Raw genomic sequence first — 18402 nt, forward strand, 5'->3', positions numbered from 1 at the left:
CCGAACGCCAACGTCGAAACGATAGATGATTAATAGGCCGTAACCGAAACATGCCGTACCGCCCTGAGGCCGTAGAAACCTCTTGAGCCGCTCACAGTGTCCGCCGGTACAGCCCTCGAACCATATTGACATATCAGTGTCAAGGCGCAGCGATAACAAGTGAAATAAACCGCACAAAAATCGGCGTATTGAAGTTGTCCGTTGCACCGTTCTCTAAAACCCTTCTAATTGAAACGTACGCAACCCTACGTAAGCGAGAGCACGCTACGCGACCTTTCAAAGAGTTGGACGAGGAAACACCTGTACCACCAGTGCCAATAAAAAGGCTACCATTGCCGCCTAGAATGGGAAAATCAATCAAATGTTTGGATGACTGTAAACCTGCCACCGATCAAGGGTAAGAGAATGCACACGCACACGATCACTTGAGGGAGAAATAAAGGTAAAAGAGTAATGTCCAACACACTATAAGTACAAAGTAGCTATGAGCACATGAGAATTATGATGCATTCGTCTCTAACCAGGCAAATTTACATCCACGACACATACCACACTGAGCGTAAAAACAATTAGCAGCGAGCACGTTGTCTTTCCGTTGGATTTGCTAATAACCTCCCTCTCTTACATAATCTCTCAAGCCCACCGATTCGGTAGGCTCGAAAGGTGACTTCTGCACTGCACTGCTGGTAGTAGTAAGCATCCAGTATGCATCGTTTACTAACGCAAAACGAGCTGCAGTGCACACGCGGTCGGCGGTCGGCACACAGAAAGCAACGATTAGTAGCGGTTTCCAGCTCCAGCAGACCCCGTGCAGAGTCGGTGTGCGGTGCCAACACACACACGGGAACATGGGAAAAGAAATCTTGTTTCACTTGAAATTTATTATACCGCGTGCGTGTGTGCGTTTGATGAAGAAACCGTACCGCGACGGTTCGGTTTTACACTGCCACGGTATTACAAGCCGTGGTTCTAACCGTTTCGGCAGGCAAATCTCAAGTCTCACCGACCAATTCTACGTTCACACGCGTTTCTTCCCTTCGCGAGCATTAACACAGTTCGGGGCAGGAGGTATGAGAGAGGCGGTGTGCGCATTAAGCCACACACACACAAAAAAACCCGGCTGAGCTGCCGCGAGGTGTTGTTTTCCCTCTGTCGACACTGTTCTTGCTTACTGCGAGGCCTTCCCCATACCCTATTTTCAAGATGATGACCAATAAATCGTCGACGATTAGACGATGCGGATGCGGGCGCAGCAGCGGGGGTTGGAAAATCTAATACCTTCACCTAGCCCTTCCCCTTCTCAATCGGTGTTCCAATAATCAAATCAATTACCGTTGCCGAGCCCTGAAACTACCGACGTACCGAGTTGGCCGGTGATTGCCGATCGGCAAAGACTCCAAATATCCGGTTGATGGAAACGATGCGAGCTGATGGGGATTGGGAGGAAAGCAGAATCAAACTCCTTCCCGGACAGGTGAATGCTTCGCTTGGAAACAAAAGCGGCTCTCAAACTCAATGACCAAATTAAGCCTTGATTGCCCAGTGCTGGCTCAGTTTCAGCGTGCTATTAAGCGACGAGCCGCACGGCTCGAAACACCGGAATGGAGACGCGGATCTTGCGCACGCTACACCATACCATCGTTTGCGTCGTCAGTTCGCCAGCCTGCAAAGCGTGGGAGCCCCGGACACGGACTACTAATCTCCGGGACAGGAAACCATACTCCCGAACCACCAGCGCCATGTGTCCTCCCCCGGGTGTTCTTTGTGCGATCATCCTCCGTCCTCCTTCTGCGCCACGGTCACAATGTCTGAAGTCATACAGTCTCGCTGGCAAATCAACTATCTCATCAAAACCGAGTGCGCACACACACACACACCAAACTGCACGGGGCCCTGCATGGGGGTGGCGTGCGCGAGCGCGCACACACGGCGCACAGATTAGAGATCGTTTTGAAAGCCCGACCGGGGCACAAAGAACGAAACATACACACATCCAGCACACCCACTCTCTTTCCCTCTGGTCTCGAGCTCCGCGTGTGTTAAAAGGCGCGCATCGTAGACTAAACACCATTTCAGATAAGTGGCCCGGAGGGTAATTACAAGCAAATGACTGGGAGGAACTGAGCGTTGAGGTGGGTGGCGCTGAACAACGAACGCTATTTAAGACACTGTTTTGCTCGGAAGGCACGTCGATGCCCCGCGGGCTGCGGACGACGCTCGGTTAATGTCCTTTGTCTTGGGTCCTCTGCTGGGTGAATGTGCATGGGACATTAAGTGTTGCTAATGTTCTACGGCCAATAGCTAACGCAACGCTGTGCAAGTGGTCGCTTCCACAAGGTGCATTCTGTAAGCAACAAGACCCATTGAACAGTAACACTAGTGCCTTGTGACATCAAACATCAGATATCTTGGTAAATTGGGAATATACAGTGAAGTTTTGTCAATTATATGATCAAAAGAGGTCATATTTAAATACTCGGTTACTTGGATGCTCCATAGCAACACGTAAAGTTAGCCGCTCTTAACTGGTGATCCATTCGAGGATCACCTCCTAATGAGCTCGCTCTATTCTTCAGTATCATCTGGATGCTTCCTCACACAAGCCTAAGACACATGGACATGAAGACTTAAATTTAGTCTTAAATTGGTACTTCAACATTGAAACAAAATAACTTTATATTGATTCCAACGAATTCCAACCCAACCAGCATTGTTGTATGTATCGTAACATAATGTATCGGGAGATGTATCGTAACAGAATAAGAATTAATGTCTACAATTATGGCATCCAAGATTTCGGTCGATCTGGAAATCAGTTTTCTTTCCCTACCGTCCCATGAAACACACAAATTGCTCACGCCCACCGTCTGAACAGTGGATTAGATTTCCTAATCTTCCCAACGCAAACGCAATAGCATTCCAGACAAACACCACCGTAACAAAAAAAACACCACGCTTTCAAGCAGCAGCTGCCGGTGAAGAAAGTATTGCTTTAGCTGATTACCACGCCCGGGAATGTCTTACACCACCAACGGGACGAATGGAATGCTGCCGCGTGTGCAACGAGCGGAAAACATATTACCAATAGTGGCCAGTAGTAACAATAAAAATAACAATTAGCATTAAAATCTCTGCTTCGTCTCTGGTCCCTGCCATTTCTCTCATCCACGCCATCAGCCGGCAGCACTTCACTCTCCTAACACAAATCTCCCGCTTCACCACGCATCTTCACCGACCGGGGCTTGTCGGGGTCGTTAATTAAGACATTAAATGCGAACGAGTGTGCATGCATAAATGTATCTCGTCTCTGAAGCATCATCTTAATTGCCGTTTTGGGGTTGAACCGGGTCGAGACGCACCATCCATCCATCCATCCATCCATCCATCCACGGTCGCTGTACAGGCGATTATTGCTGGGACCCCGAAAAAAACTCCCTTCTGTTTTTTACTCACTGGCACACGGGTTCGGCGGTTTTACTATAGTTGCCCTATAGTGCAGTGCTAAAACGGCCCGGGCATTTCTCTGCACACCGCCGTCTCGCAGTCTGTCTCGGTTTTGCACAGGCGGCACGTTCCACACCTTCCTCACGCCACCCCGACGCTTTAGCGTTTTGATAAGTTTGTATGCGGCCATATTTTCCTGGGCCGGTGGCATCGCCCTTTTTCCCATGGCGGTTCATCATCGCCGCACTGCTGCGAAAGGCCACCGTTTGCTTGCGCGCTTTGACGGAGTCATCGAACATGGCGAGGTATTTTGCTGGCGGTGTGTACACATTTTTCACACACCATTCTTTTCTTTTCCTGATCGTGATCTTCCGGGACCGCGGGAAAGCATGGTCGGCAGCGGGTATGATGCTGTTGTTTCACATATTTTCTTCATTTCCTCACTCACGCTACGTAATAAATTGTGCCCTGATGTGGCCGTACAGGAAGGCTCTGCGGTTGCGAGATGGATTGTTTTAAGCCACTACTCTCACGAGAGGCATGCTTAATTTGACAACACTTGTTAGAACACTTGTCTGATCAATCATCAGAACCGGTGACTTGCAGGTTTTGGAGCATTCAAATGCGACGAAACAGAAAAGACTGATTGCTTCATCACGATTTATTGATTCTTACTGCTCTCTGCCTTTTTATTCAAAGATGCCTCATCCACCAGAAGCGAAAATCAATACACTCTTTCCTACACGTACTCGTACGCAATGAAAACAAACACAGCCTGTTCTATACCACAAAACACTTAAAGTTTGTGCTTGACTGGACATTAAATGTCCCCTCCCTAAATAATTTACATTGATTAACCGTCAGCTCTGCTTAGCGTAGCCGTGCGGTCCTCCTCGGTGGCGTATCGAACCGATTAGCAAAACGTAGCTCCCCGCAAAAACCGCCAGCCCGCCAGCCACGAGGCGGCTGATCATCTTGCATTAAAATTCAGATAAAATACGACCCGGGTTGGCGACTCTGCCTGTATTAGACACACGCAGACACACACACGCACATACGCTTGGGTTCATGTTTTCGCATCGGTTTTACATCATGCTCGTGTCGTCTCGTATCGCGCAGATGAAAAGATGATACCGCACATTTCCCAACAATCTCAGCCTCCTCCTCCATCATCTTGGTCTTGCAACGATCAGGAAATATCAAATCGAATCATAACTTATGCCGGTTTCAGTTTTATGATACCACCGAATAGCGTGCGCGCGTGAAATAAATGCGTCGTGCGTCGTGGCCACGGTAAATCAGTGCCGGCTCGCAAAACCATCCACCAGCCAGAGCGATATTTAACGAACGTATCCTCGCCAGTTTGTGACACAAGAGGGAGAGAGGGAGGGAGGGGGGGAAGCTAATTCTGCCGGATGATATTTAGCGTGCCATCTGTGTGTGCTACTGTTGTACGCTGTACGCACCACGGTCGTAAAAGGGTCGCATCGGCCACGTTAAGACGCAGACGACACGACGTCACCTCTGCACGAAACGAGCGCAACGCAAACAGGATCATTCATCATCGGGAAGAGAGCGCGCGAGATGAGAGAGCTAGAGAGAGAAAGAGAGAGAGGCAACAGTAACCACTCGAGACGACGCGGCAGAACACCTGACCGTGCGAATCATCGCACCGAGCGCGCGTCCTCTTCAGCAGCTGAACCCCTGCATCCAAACACACTAGCGCTAACACGATCTCCTTCCCTTTGCGCACAAACACACACACACAGAGCACACAGTTGGGCTGCAGGAATTATGAGGAAGTAAATATTTATACACCTGTTAATTATTCCACGTCGCAGCAGTCGTTGCGGTTCCTCCCGGCCTCTGCACTTCGGCTCACACCACCATCCGGAGCAGCCCGGTCCTTCGGCCAACACGTTTCGCAGCGCGTTAGGATGGTGCTAGATATAGGCGAGCTTGCTGTAGCACAGACCGCGGCAGACAGTGCGTAGCCGGTGCCGTCGAGGTCAGTGCGAGCTCGAGGCGAGTTGCGACGACCGTCGCAACGGGGTCAACATTACGACTGCTGCTATCGTGATGGCAGGTTCCCCCTGTGTCGAAAAAATACTCTACCACACACTAGAAAAGTGTACTCTCCAGAGACATTGAAAAGACCCGTGTCTGCCATCCTTCAAACCGGACCAACAAGTGCCACACTGTTGCCCCCTTGCGGTGCGGTACGTGACGGATGCTGAGCTAGTAGCACCGGCACCGGCAACCGCAGAAGGTCAATGTTTATTTGGAGAACACGAGTGTGTGTGTATGAAGATGCGCACCCCAACGCATATCATCGGGCCGAGTACGGCGGTACACGGCGGTGTTTAGAATGCGGCTGGCTTACCTACTTCGGCTGCTAATTCGCAACAACTGCGCGAAGAGTGGATCTCCCACCGGCAGCAGGCATTAATGCAGCACTTCACTCAGCCAGTCGGTCCAATTTGCTTACGCTTAATTAGGTACCGAAACACGAGTTGCCCATCTCCTTGGCTTTCGCCAAAACAAGGTGGTAGACGTGGTACATCCGCGTTTGAAGTGTTGTAGCTCCGCGTAGGTTCTTGCGCGTGCACTGACATGCCATCTCGCAACCCTGCCTCAGTCTCGGTCATGTTAAGTCAGTCCCCAACTCTTCCGGTCGAGACAGTCGTTAGTGACCGACGAAACATCTTTTAATGGCCAAATTTACGCATCTCCACTATAGCTTTGATATAGCTATAAATCTGACCCCGCACAGTTTACTACCGACTAGTTTGGCGTCCTTTTTATCAGACTTTTATCGTCACACACAACTCACTCTCCGGACCCGTGCTCACGTTTGCAGAGAGTACTAAAACTTTACTCCATAATCGACCCCAACCCGAGATGGATGGTGAAACTTTTTCGCCCATTTCGCTGCACCGCATCACTGATAAATGACCAAACACAAACACACACACACACACCGAACCTTCCAATCGGGTCAATGGACGTGAGACATCCGGAAAGTTGGGGAGAAGCAGTGCACTATTTCGGAGTATTTGGGAACCTCAAAAATACTATCGATATATATGTCACCGGTCGTTAATGGTGGTTACGATAGTTACCAATTCCAGCACAAAAAAAAAACTGGAGTTCCCTCCACAGTCGATAACGAATCGCAGAACAATCGCTACCGACCCGAACTGGCGCTCATAAATTGCGCTTTCAGCATGCATTTGCTCGTTCCATAAATTACGCGTTCTGGGTGCAAACACATTCCACCCGACATATTCCGCTGGGCACTGGCTGGCCCGCTGGCTGGGCTTTGTCCACTGCCGTTTCGGTACAAAGTAGTCAACCGTTGGACTAGCTCGTAAATTGAAACGTACGTCGTTCGAACCAAAAAAAGTAACACTACAAGCGCATGGGAGTCCCTTTTTTCACCAATGCCAGAGCTGTGCACTATCTTTACATTATTTATGGAGCTTTGGCAAAAAGGAGGAGCGACACGCTACTCGTTGGACCACACCATCCATAGACACCAACCATCAGCCACTTTGTAAAGATAAACGTTGACTTTCTGCCCGATAGCTGTGAAGCATGTTTCTACGTCTTTTTTAATGCGCTTTTCTGACTTCGGGACACATTAGTGGGACAATGCTTCTTTCGCATTGCTAGGACAGTATCACCTGAACCTAGCCCCATAGTGCCTCTTTTGCTTTGTAACTACACAACAGCGTGACACTGCTGAGTGGAGTTGGAATTCAATACAACCAGTACCGTGTTTCCATAGCTTCGTGCCGTCCATCAAAACCGATCATCTTCCAGCAGGCGAGATGTTGCGATGGGAAACATTTGTAATGTTTCATCGCACCGCAGACCACCACAGCGGTACCATGGGCCGAGCTGGTTTTAGTACATCACCGACACCGGTTGCTACTGGAGAGTTGCTCCTGCTGTCTGCATTGACAAAAAACCGCAAAACCAAGCCAAATCCAGTTTGATAGGGAGCAACTCTGGGCAGGTGAAAAGGATATCATCAAACCATCAAAACCCGCACTGCCCGGGACATTCAAGAACGTGCAGTCGAGTACAAAAGCAATGACACCTCGCCTATCTTCTCGCCTGCTCCGGTTGTCCTTCTTGTGGTGCTAACTCTTACAAAGTAAAACCTTGCCGATAATGAGCAGTAACTCTAGTCGGACCATTCAAACCAGAACAAACTCCATTAGCGCACCGAGCATCGCCCCGAGGTCAAGTGTGCGCTAGAGTTACTCCTAGCGTTACCTGGGAACCAACCCCATCTAGTATGACCTTTATATGAGCTCCCGCTCCCGATTGCTATTTGCACTAGGCCTTGTGTTTATTTTAGTTTCCTCCCCCATCTGCCCTAATGGTATCAGATTAACACCTTCACGGGGCGAAACCATGGCCACGCAAAAACACATTGTGTATCGCAACAAAGTCTGCATCGGTCGCCTACGTTACACACCGGTTTCACCAGTACTGTAATTCTGTGCTGTGCGTGTGTGAGTGTTTTTTTTTTTGCTTATTATTTTGCCAACCTCCCCCCACATTCCCATTAGATCTTTCCCTTATAGGTTATAGCGCAGTTGGATACACGGCCCCCAGGATGCAGCAGTGGCTGTCCGGATCGGCGGGCCGGGACCACGCCCGGGTGCGAATTCAATTTTTGGCCCCCGGGCTTTGCCCATCTGCATAGTGTAAATGTTTAGATAAATGGAAATTATCTAATACCGGACCCGAACGGTGCCGGAGGAGTGAATTGTTTTGCCTGTGCCGTTAGTCTGTGTGGCTTGCACAAGTGTGCATGTCTGTTTTTTTATTTCGTATTTGCTGTACGGTAACATTCAGTTTGCTCTTTGGGAGGAAAGGTGAGTTTGAACATTAGCTTGAAATAGCACATCAGCATATCTTGCTCCGGAATGCTCCGGAGTGCAATTTTGTGCATGATAAGAGCATTTGTTAAGTTCACATTCGCATGATATATTGTTCGATTAAGATTAGAAATCTTTTTATGAGAACAGAGTCATTTTGTCTGGTAGACGGTGGCATACTTTGGTACATACCAGACTAGACTTGAGCTCTTATCGATTATTGTTTGCATATATTCATGCAGCTGTGTGACATTTAATTTGCGATACAGCTGAATTATGTTATGCACACAAACATTCCTCCAATTACCACAAAAAAGACATCCTTTGTTGTTGTAGCTCCAACTTCACCCATACATCAGGGAGTTCAGAATTGCTGGGAAATCATTAAAACAAAACTTCCCCATCATTTCTCAACCTTACGTACGCTCTACCAATCGCAAAGGATTTTCCACTGTGCTGCGTGGTGTGTCAATGCCAATGAATTGCACTGTCTTGTGACGTCACTGTTCGATCGACCCAAAATAAAACCTGCCACCAACACCAACACCACAGCAGAGAGCAACATAAACTAACCCGCCACACTACCGGGAAATCAGTTGGCTTTTCTGCCGAACTCACCCTACGAAAAGCCGATAAAATACTCGGAACAATCGAAATAGAAACACACACACACCGTGCACCCGGAGGACAGCGCCCCGTTTACCGTTTCGTAGTAAGAAAACTTTCTCACGTGTAAACAGCACCGCCATTACACGCCACGCTGAGTACGCACAGCAAGGGAAGCTAACGCTAACCAGCCAAATCTGGATGGAGGGGGGAGGGGGGTCTCGGGGCCAAAACCCCGTGAGGGCGGAACTTTTGTAAATCACTTCTAATTGCTTGTTTACACCATTAAATTAGTAGTGCATTAGAGAAGTCCACTGAACGTACACGCGGCTCCGGACGCGATTATCCATCCTCGTGCGCTGGTCGCGTCGAGCGCGCGCGCGCTCAAGCTGCATTCGTAAGTGCTCAAGTGTCTTGACAACCCCCGTAACATACCTTCTCGGTCTTTTCTGCACACAAAAAACGGTGTGCAATTGAGTCTTGTGCTTTTACTTCCCCCTTCTCGAGCTCAAATAATCACACTTTATAAAACGCAATATAGAGAGGACTCGGTGCGCACGCGGTGCACCACACGTGCACCACACCGATGAGATATGGTTGTTTTGGCAAGAGGATGAAGAGAGAGAGAGAGAGATAGATAGAGAGCGGAGTATAAAGAGAGCAAATACATTATGGTCCAGCTGAGGCGAGGGAAATTTATCGAGTAAATAAACCGAACAAAAAACCGTGGTCTCTACCCAAGATGTGTTTCCCATCAAGCGTTGGACAGTCGAAAGCTGAGTCTCGAGTCTGCCCTCTACACCAAAGGGACGTCGTTCGCGTCGAGCGAGCTGACGGTGCAAGTGCACCTGATGATGCTGGGGCCAACCGTTCGTTCGGTCTCCCTCCCGGAGGGTTTACACAGTTGATTTCAATCGCTACACACTTTCGAACGTACCGGCCATCGTGTGCCTCCATGTACACCTTTGATCATTTTTGCTCTCGTTCACGTTTATCGTTCACACAGCTCTACAGCTAAAGCTACGATCTGATCAGATCTGATCCGTGGCAGTGGTACGTTCGCTAGGCTAATGGGGGACGAGACAAGCAATGGATGCAATTGATCAATCGACGATTTACGGGCACGGTTTGATCGGAGCAGAAAGGGAGCAAAAATAGCTACGATCGAGTAGCCGTGTTTCACCCGCCAGCCACAGCAAATAGCACCAGGAAGTGGTGGTTGTATCAATTTACCATTACGATCGCTTCGGGCTCTTCGTCTGCCCTGGGACAAGCGGCTGAAGATTTACCTCGAGCTCTTCTCCTTGACCAGTCAATCTGCTACGGGAGGCGCGCAATAAAAAAAACTTCACCTGAGCTTGCAGTTGACAGAGCGGAGGGAGTTTTAGCACGAGGTCGATAAAACATATTTAATGTTTTGCATTATGTAAAAGGGGGGTTGAATTATTACAGCCGCTATTACGGGTGATGACTTTTGGATGGTAACAACACCTATATGGCAATAGTTTATCTGCGCATAAAATGCTTGTAAGATCATAAAAGAAGCCCAACTCCTTGTCAGATGGCAACGTAATCACTTTCAAAAAATAACTCCAATCCGCCCTCAAACGTCACCGTAATCTGTGACGAATATCTGCGAAAACTAGCAGCAAAAACAACGACAACTCCTATCGACTGCGGCAACCAAAAGGGAGCGCGATCAAGAGCGCTAAACGGTCCAAACTCCGTTCGCCCCCAAAAGATTCCCGTTCCCACCCGCGAGATCTCGAACCTGCGGATCCGTAAAGCGCCCCGACGCGGCATCGTCTCACTTCAAACGCAATTAGTGATATTTATTTTCTCTAGATCAGTTACTAATTTATTCTGCCGTGCGCGCATCAAGCAAAACCAGACCCGAGCCGCCGAACTGCGTCGTCGTCGTCGTCGCCGTAGTCGTCCGCCAGCCATCCATCGTCATCGTTGACGCCAGCGGATACACTACCCCGGTCAGCCGACAAGGGGGGAAGGGTACGATTGTTTACGATTCTTCGCTCGGCGAAACCGACATCCATTTTTTTTTTTTTGTTCGAACGGAACGCGTATTCCCCCGATCAAGGGCACCTGATCGACCACACATTGCTATATTACCCACAGTTTGCTGCAGCCGGCAGGTTACGCGCGATCGGACGCTGCAACGCAACGGTTATGTTTGTGTGTCTAAGAGAGTGTACGTGTGGATGTATGTGTGTGTGTTTTTTTTTTTTCTTCATCCAATTTATGCTCAACATTTGACGGACGAAGGTGTGAAACTCAAACCCCATATCAAACACACCCGCACGCCGCTTCAAGATTGCTCCTCATAAGGGTTTACCATTTGTTAATCGCTTTATTTAGTAGTGCCTCGTCTTTTTTTCATCACACACACACAGAGAGTTTGAGATTGAGAATTCATAAATTTCCATTCGTCGACGTGTGTGCAAGCTGCGGTTTGAAAAACGATAATTGCCATTGAGTGTGGAAAAATTTATGAACCCAACACAAGACAGTGACTTAATTATGAACCGATTCCATCCTGTCGATAGTCGATATCTGTGGACGTTTCGGTGGCAGGAAGGGAGAGAACTGAGTCCCTCTACACATGTACAGATCATGTTTCAGTTTAATTGCAAACAAAATTCTCCCCCGGGGCCTACTGATAAGCGTTTTTCGGGGGGAGAAAAATAAGATATACATAGCGCCAAAACGAAGCGCCAACTTCAACAAGAAGCAGAGAATTCAGATTTAAGTGAAATGGTAATTAATCAACCAGTCAACCAAAAAGCAAAGGCCTGATACGATAAGGTAGTACCTTTCCTTGTTAATACTTTCAGGAGCAAAAGATCATTTCTCAGGGAAATTATGCTTATGATTTTGAGTATGCACAGAGCTCTCGCGCACCAAGCACGTCCCATTGGAAGTGCGATTTCGTGACAATGTCTAGCATGTGGTCAAATCAAACCACACTATTGATTTAGTTAATTGATCATACAGCGGACACACACGCGCACACAGAAACGTTTGATCGTGCTTTACGAAATACCTCCCGGCACGCAAGTTCTGGTCACGAGAACTCCGAATCCAAAATCGGTGTGAGCTGTCGATAGTCGGCCTTCCTAATTGTTCGACACTCTGGCAAGCTGGTGCACTATTGCCGCCCCGGTAGCCAATTAGCAGCCCGATCACGTACACGCACGGATCTTGAGCACTGCTCCTGGCCCATCATCCCCCCTTTCGATGGCACGTTTTCGGATCGGATCGAGGAAGCATTCGGTTAGGTGACAAAATTCACCCACCACGCGTGAAACAATGAAGCGATAAAAATTCAAACGGTCTCCCGGCACCCGGTTTTGGAAACAACCCCACGGGACCGGGACCGGAGCTCTTTTGGCCAGCTTGTGACGCAACGCGGATCCGAAACATGGTGTTCACTGCCGCGTGTAATCTCTTCGCCTGGATTAACGCTCTGAATTTGCCAGCACTCGAGTGCGGTTCCCTCGCCCGGCCCTGATTAATGAGCGTTATTTACCGCTTCGGGGCGGACATCTATCGGCTTTTCGCCGTTTCCCACCGCCGGCACAGCAGCAGCTTGCGCAGTGCGGATGATTTGCGCGGCATTCCAGAGAGCGCGTAAAAGCGCGGAGCATGTGTGTTGTTTGTTGTTTTGCTTTATTTCACATGTTTTAATTTGCTTGCCATTCGAGCCACGCGGGATTTGGTTGTGTTCATTGCACCGTGCCCTTTTTGTCGTTTGTGTTCACATTGCCGCGATTAACCTTTCACCCCGCTCGGTGTAATTCTCCGACCAAGCGAGCAAAGCAATACCCCCAATTTCGGCGCTCTCGATCATTCTGCCTCGACCGTTGCCAACACAACACGGGAGGACAGACGGGCAGACGGCAAATCAGCTGTGCTAATCGGCCGGCAGCCTGGTGCGCATGGGTGCAATTATGCTCCCGTCGCGTTGCGCGGAGGGAGGGCATGACGCGCTCACTGGCGACTGGTGTGCGTGTGCCAGATCCGGTAACATTTGCTGCGGTGTGGTGTAATTTGTTACCGGCGGACCGATCAAGTTTACGGATGTGACTGCTACTGCTGCTGGGAGCCAGAAAAACTGCACCGATCAGCTGGAGAGCGCAGCTGGAGCTGGCTGACTTGGAAATCGGAACTAGCGCACGAGGACGCCAGACTACGTCAGACATTTGAGCTGTGCGCTGGGACGTTTCGAGGCATATCTTCCGATTGTTCCAATTAGGTGGCACAGGGGACAAGAAGGAAGAGCCCCAAGATCCGAGACGAGACTGACATCAGAATACATCTGATCCAAATCACTTTCCAATTTGGACGATCTAAACCAGCGAAAAGGAAACGATCGGACAACTAAAGGACACCCCCCCCCCTCCTCTCACACCCATCCAAAAAGTCCCAAGCCCTCGCATAATCGTAATTCATGGTAATTTGAGCGCTCGGTACGAGTTTACGTCACCCTGCTTCTTACCCACGGTGAACCCTTTATTGGGCGCTTTTTTGTTTTCTTTTTCGCACAACAAAACCTTAAGTTAGCACAATTACTTGCGCGTGCAAAATGCAACCCCCGCGCGGAAGCGGGCTGGCCCCAAGATGGCATGCGAAGTCACTCCGCCAGTCGGTACAATACAAAGTCCGTAATTTGAGTCCCGCGGCTGGATAAAGTTTCCTGTAGTGAGGGTTTTCTTTTCTTTTTTCGCTTCGCTTCGCGCTTGTTACCCTCTTGAGCGCCACCAAATGTTCATTGGTAGCATCCAAACTTCTTCAATCGAGCGTAACACACGCGCGCGCACGATAAAAAAAGGGAATTCCTTCACCTCAGCAGGGCGGCAGGCTTCCAAGTTGAGTGGAAAACTGATGACGGCCGGTGTTTACTACCGGAACTGATGGACGCTGCGTAGGCAGCGCACGACGTCACACACGCCTCGTTTGCGTGAGGAGGCAATTTTGTTGCAATGCTTTCAGCATTGTTGGCGATTAGCATTGCAAAGGGATGTCTCATCCTTTCGGAGGATGTGCTACTGAATTGAGTGACCCCCCACACAAGTCGACAAATCCCACTGACAAGCGAATGATAAACGAGCCCGAGCGGCTGGGAGCTCGTTTCCATCTGGTCACTCTGTGTGCTCCTGTTTGCTGCCTCTCCAGTGCGCCAAAAATAGAACCAATTTCCTAGGAACTTTGAGCCTACGCTCACGGAAAAGCCGGCAGCTTCGCGTAATGTAAATCTTCCTGCTCTAAAAGCTTCCCAAGGCTGTTTGGCCCACGCAAAACCATCAACAGGGAGGAGACAATCTTGCTGCATCATCATTTGGAACGATTTTTCTTGATTTTTAGGTTCTTTGTTGCTTTTTGGAGAGTGATCTACCCCGTGGTTAGCTGGACCTCTTCTCGGGCGTCATGGAGAAGCTCGTTTTGAGGGCCCCCCAAGCTAATCGTTAGGAAGTTAGACGGCCGGAAGACACGTCCTAAAACAATCAACAAGAAAGACAAAACTTTGCACACACAAAAGAAGCAAAAGTGCAACCATGCTCAGGAGAATTTACAGAAAACACTTGGACATAAATAAACCCAGACACAATCATAACAAACAGTAGTGCCACAGGACAAAGCGACGCAGCAACAACAGTGCCCTGATGGCAACACAGACAGTTGTTTTAAACTTTGGCTTGGCTTTGGAATTCTTTTCCAATCTTCGGCCGTCTGGTGAGTCGCTGCCCTGTGAGGTTAGGAGCACTGGTGGGTTCCCGCGTGACATCATTTGCGGCTGTCTTAAACTCAAATACACAGAGAGTGAGAAAGAGAGTGAGAAAAAAGAGAGATATAGAGAGCTTAATCGCGTAACGCTGGCGGCAGACGAGTTTGGTTTAGATTTCCTAATCCCAGCTCTATCCTACCGTTCTAACCTTCCCCGCCAGTTGTCCAGTATTCCGGATCGGGTCCGACTGTCAAAACAAAAGCTTCAACCTCAATTCCAGCACACTGCCGCCCCCTCGGCGGTTTTGTTGACGATGGTGTTGCTTGCTTTTTGTTGTATGCGCTTGGGGGCGCTTCCCGACAGACCCCGTCGTCCCCATGGTCGCGGTGAAGATGAAACCGCGCGCCGGCAAAAGTTCTCCAAACTGGATCCGGTGGGACTCACGTTTGGCGCCAGGCGCCAACTCAACCAGCGTGACAGCTTTTAAGTGCCCGGTTCTGCTGCCTCCCCGTCCTTCCCAATCGGTGGAATCGACTCCCAGCCGTCGGGGGAGTTAGGGTGACAAGAATCCAGTGAGTGTCCCCCCTTTGGCCGTGCTAATAAGGGGTTATATAAACACTACCCCTAATGCTATCACTGTGCACCAAGAAGAGGAGCGAAGGGGAGGTGGGATGTTGGGACGATATCCTCTTTCATGAATGTTTGCTGCGAGGCGACCATGGGGACCACTCTTTGCAGTCATAATCGCAAATATTTCAATATCCATGATGAGAAGACCGACCCAGTGCTTTTCTACAATCTTGCAAAACTCCCCTGGAACGGTGAATCATTCGTGTCCGTGACAATCGAACCAGTTCGATTAAATAAACACCACCGCGAGGAAGCGTCGTCTGGAAGCGTGAAGCGGGTGCAATGTGATCCAGCGATCTCGATCCGCCTGCACCAGGCACCGGCATGAGGCTTGGTTTGCCGTACAATACGAGCTGCGAGATGCGAGAATCAAAGCACACGAAACGCACGGTGACACATGAGTAAATAAACAAACAAACCCCCTTCTTACACGCCACGCTCGCCCAGAACATGTCGGGAAGATGCGCGGCTGGCGCGGCTGACACGATTAGGAGGTGCGAAACGGAATAGGAAGGCAGGAGGCACCCGGTACACTCTCGCGTGTCGCGTTCCGTTAATAGTTAGATGGTGAATCAATTCGATTGAGGCGTCCACACCTCCTCCCCCACCCCTTCGGATGGTGATACATGTGTACTGAGGGATGGTGCACATTGCACACACAGACACACACACACACAGACATGGTAAATGTTAGGATGTGGTGAACTGATTTCACTCCGGCATCGAGATGGCGCTAATTAACAATGAAATAGTTTCAATTAATGGACGAGCGAGAAAACAGGGCCATCAGCAGCAGCAGCAGCACACACATATAAGCAGACAAATCACGGACGAACCCTGCTGTCCACCGTCCTTGGTTTAGAACCGTGAACCGGTCAACCGGTATTGACTGCCCGTGTGCGTATGTTATACTAGTTTTATAGGGCTTTTGGGGTTTATGTAGTAATTTTGATCATTTCTGGAGTGAATAACTTTGTTGCACTGTTACGAATATGATATCTGGAGCTTTAGAAAGCAGTAACATATTAAGAGAGCAGTTTGGAAACTATATTATTGACTTCTTCTACTTCTTTACGACCCACGTAAATCATGGTCGTCCTCTATACAGTCTTCCTTACACCACACCACAGTTGGATAGACACACACAGTCCATGCTCTTGGAGAGAATTGAACCCATCCGACCTTGTGGGTGCCGGCGCGCCTATCAAACAGACCACTAGACCACACAGGTACACATGGAGTTATAATTGCAATAAAAGACATTCAGAGTCCATCTAATTAGTTCTAAATACCATTTAATGCTCAAATTACTTGTGTTAGAAGAGGATTACTTATCCAAATTTAAGAGAAAATAGTTCTATTTCTATTCTTTATGTCTTTAACCTGGTAAGCTATACATGTCATGTACATGATAGAGGACGTTTTTCAAGAACAAAAATAACTTAACATCCAAAAGGTTTAAATGTATATTTCCTGCTGTGAAGACTCATTACCGCAATGTATCTCTGGTTCCAGGATTCATTTAGATATTCAAGAAGTATATGGATGTTTGCTGTACACCCATAGACAGTTATCTTATTAAAATTTTAAAAAAACTTTTGGCTCTTTTTTTCAAATGTTACGTTATCATTATCCAAAAGCTAGACTACATCTACAAGCAGCACAGTACACTACAAAAAAGAACCCTCACCGAGCAACATGAATAAACATGTTTCGCTAGTGCCCCCGGACAGGCCCTTTAGGAGTTCACCATTTTGCTGGGAACCGATTTAAAAAGGGTAAACGCAACAAACACGCGAAATGTGGAAAAAACCAACTCACTCCAAAATGAAATCCCTCCCTCCTCTTCTTGTCAACCCGGGACGGACCTTGCACAAGCATTTGTCACACAGCTTCCGTGCCGCGACTGGCAACTCGTTTTCGGCACAAACATTCGCCACGCTCACGCTTGGTCACTTTACTAATTTGATTAGAACGTCTTTGTACGCACTGGGCGTTGTCGTGCTCATCGCCGAAATTGAGCCGGTTTTTTTATTTTTTTTTCTTCATCATTTTTGTTTCATTTCACATCTAGCGGTTGTGGCCGCTCCCGAGAGTGGCCGGTCCCACCACTTAGCAACTCGTGGCACGTTTTTCACGTTGACGCCCCTGGGGGAGTCGGGCTGGAGGTTTTGTAGTGTTGAGCGCCACGCTAAATCCCGCCACAAAGCGGTGGTCCCACATGAATTCCGGGGTCGGCTGGGTTTTTCGTTAATCCTTTGCTCTATTTGTTGAATAACACATCACAGACACGGGCGGGGAGATGGGGGATCGTTTTCACTCGACATTTTTGGTGTGGTTCGTGTGAGGATTAAACGGGTTCTTTATTTTCTCTCTCTCTCACTCGCTCTGGAGTGTGAGAATAATTTTCACGATTATATTCGGAGCTGGTTGAAGGTATGGGGGCATTTTTCGATACACCAAATTAAGGGTAAGCTGTTAGTGTTTCCCCGGTGGACACATGTGTCGGAGCGCAAAAATGACAACACAATCATCTTCTAAGGCTAGGCGCTTCACGGAACGGCACTCGGAAATCTCATTCAAATCATCCCAATTTGCTCGATCATACTTCAACGTCGTATGTTCTCGAAGCTGCAGATTGAAAGTCCAGATGCGTTCCTCCACATGATAAGGACCCTCTGCCCGCTCGCGTTTCGCTCAACCCTCGCCAAACGTTCATTTTGCGACCGTCTTTCTTGTATAAATTGTGTCCCCATGTTATAACCACAGCCACACCATCGAACAGCTGTTCCAGAGGACATCGGAGCTCGTTTGCGAACACACATACAGACACAAAGACACACAAAATCTTGTGTCCCCCAAGCAACCGATCTCGACGGTTTTGTCTCCCTCGTCATATGCGAAAAGAAATTAAGCCCGCGATAAGGTTCCTGCCTGACGCTCGGCCTGACTGCGGTTACACGCTGCACAGTTTTGATAGTGCAAGCCGAACGACACATCACGAAACTGTAAGCACCCACAAAAAAAAAACAAACAAACAAAATTCCACCAGCCAACAACGAGCAGCAAGCAGCAGCAGTCAGCGGG

General features: G+C 48.7%; 1 protein-coding gene across 6 annotated transcripts in view; it reads right to left on the reverse strand.

Moving 5' to 3' along the window:
- Nucleotides 1-18402, reverse strand: part of LOC120893337 (BMP-binding endothelial regulator protein) — a 77029-nt gene that overhangs the window by 46192 nt on the left and 12435 nt on the right. The window lies entirely within an intron of this gene.

This window comes from Anopheles arabiensis, chromosome 2, assembly GCF_016920715.1.
Source record: "Anopheles arabiensis isolate DONGOLA chromosome 2, AaraD3, whole genome shotgun sequence".
NCBI classification, from domain to species: Eukaryota; Metazoa; Arthropoda; class Insecta; order Diptera; family Culicidae; genus Anopheles; species Anopheles arabiensis.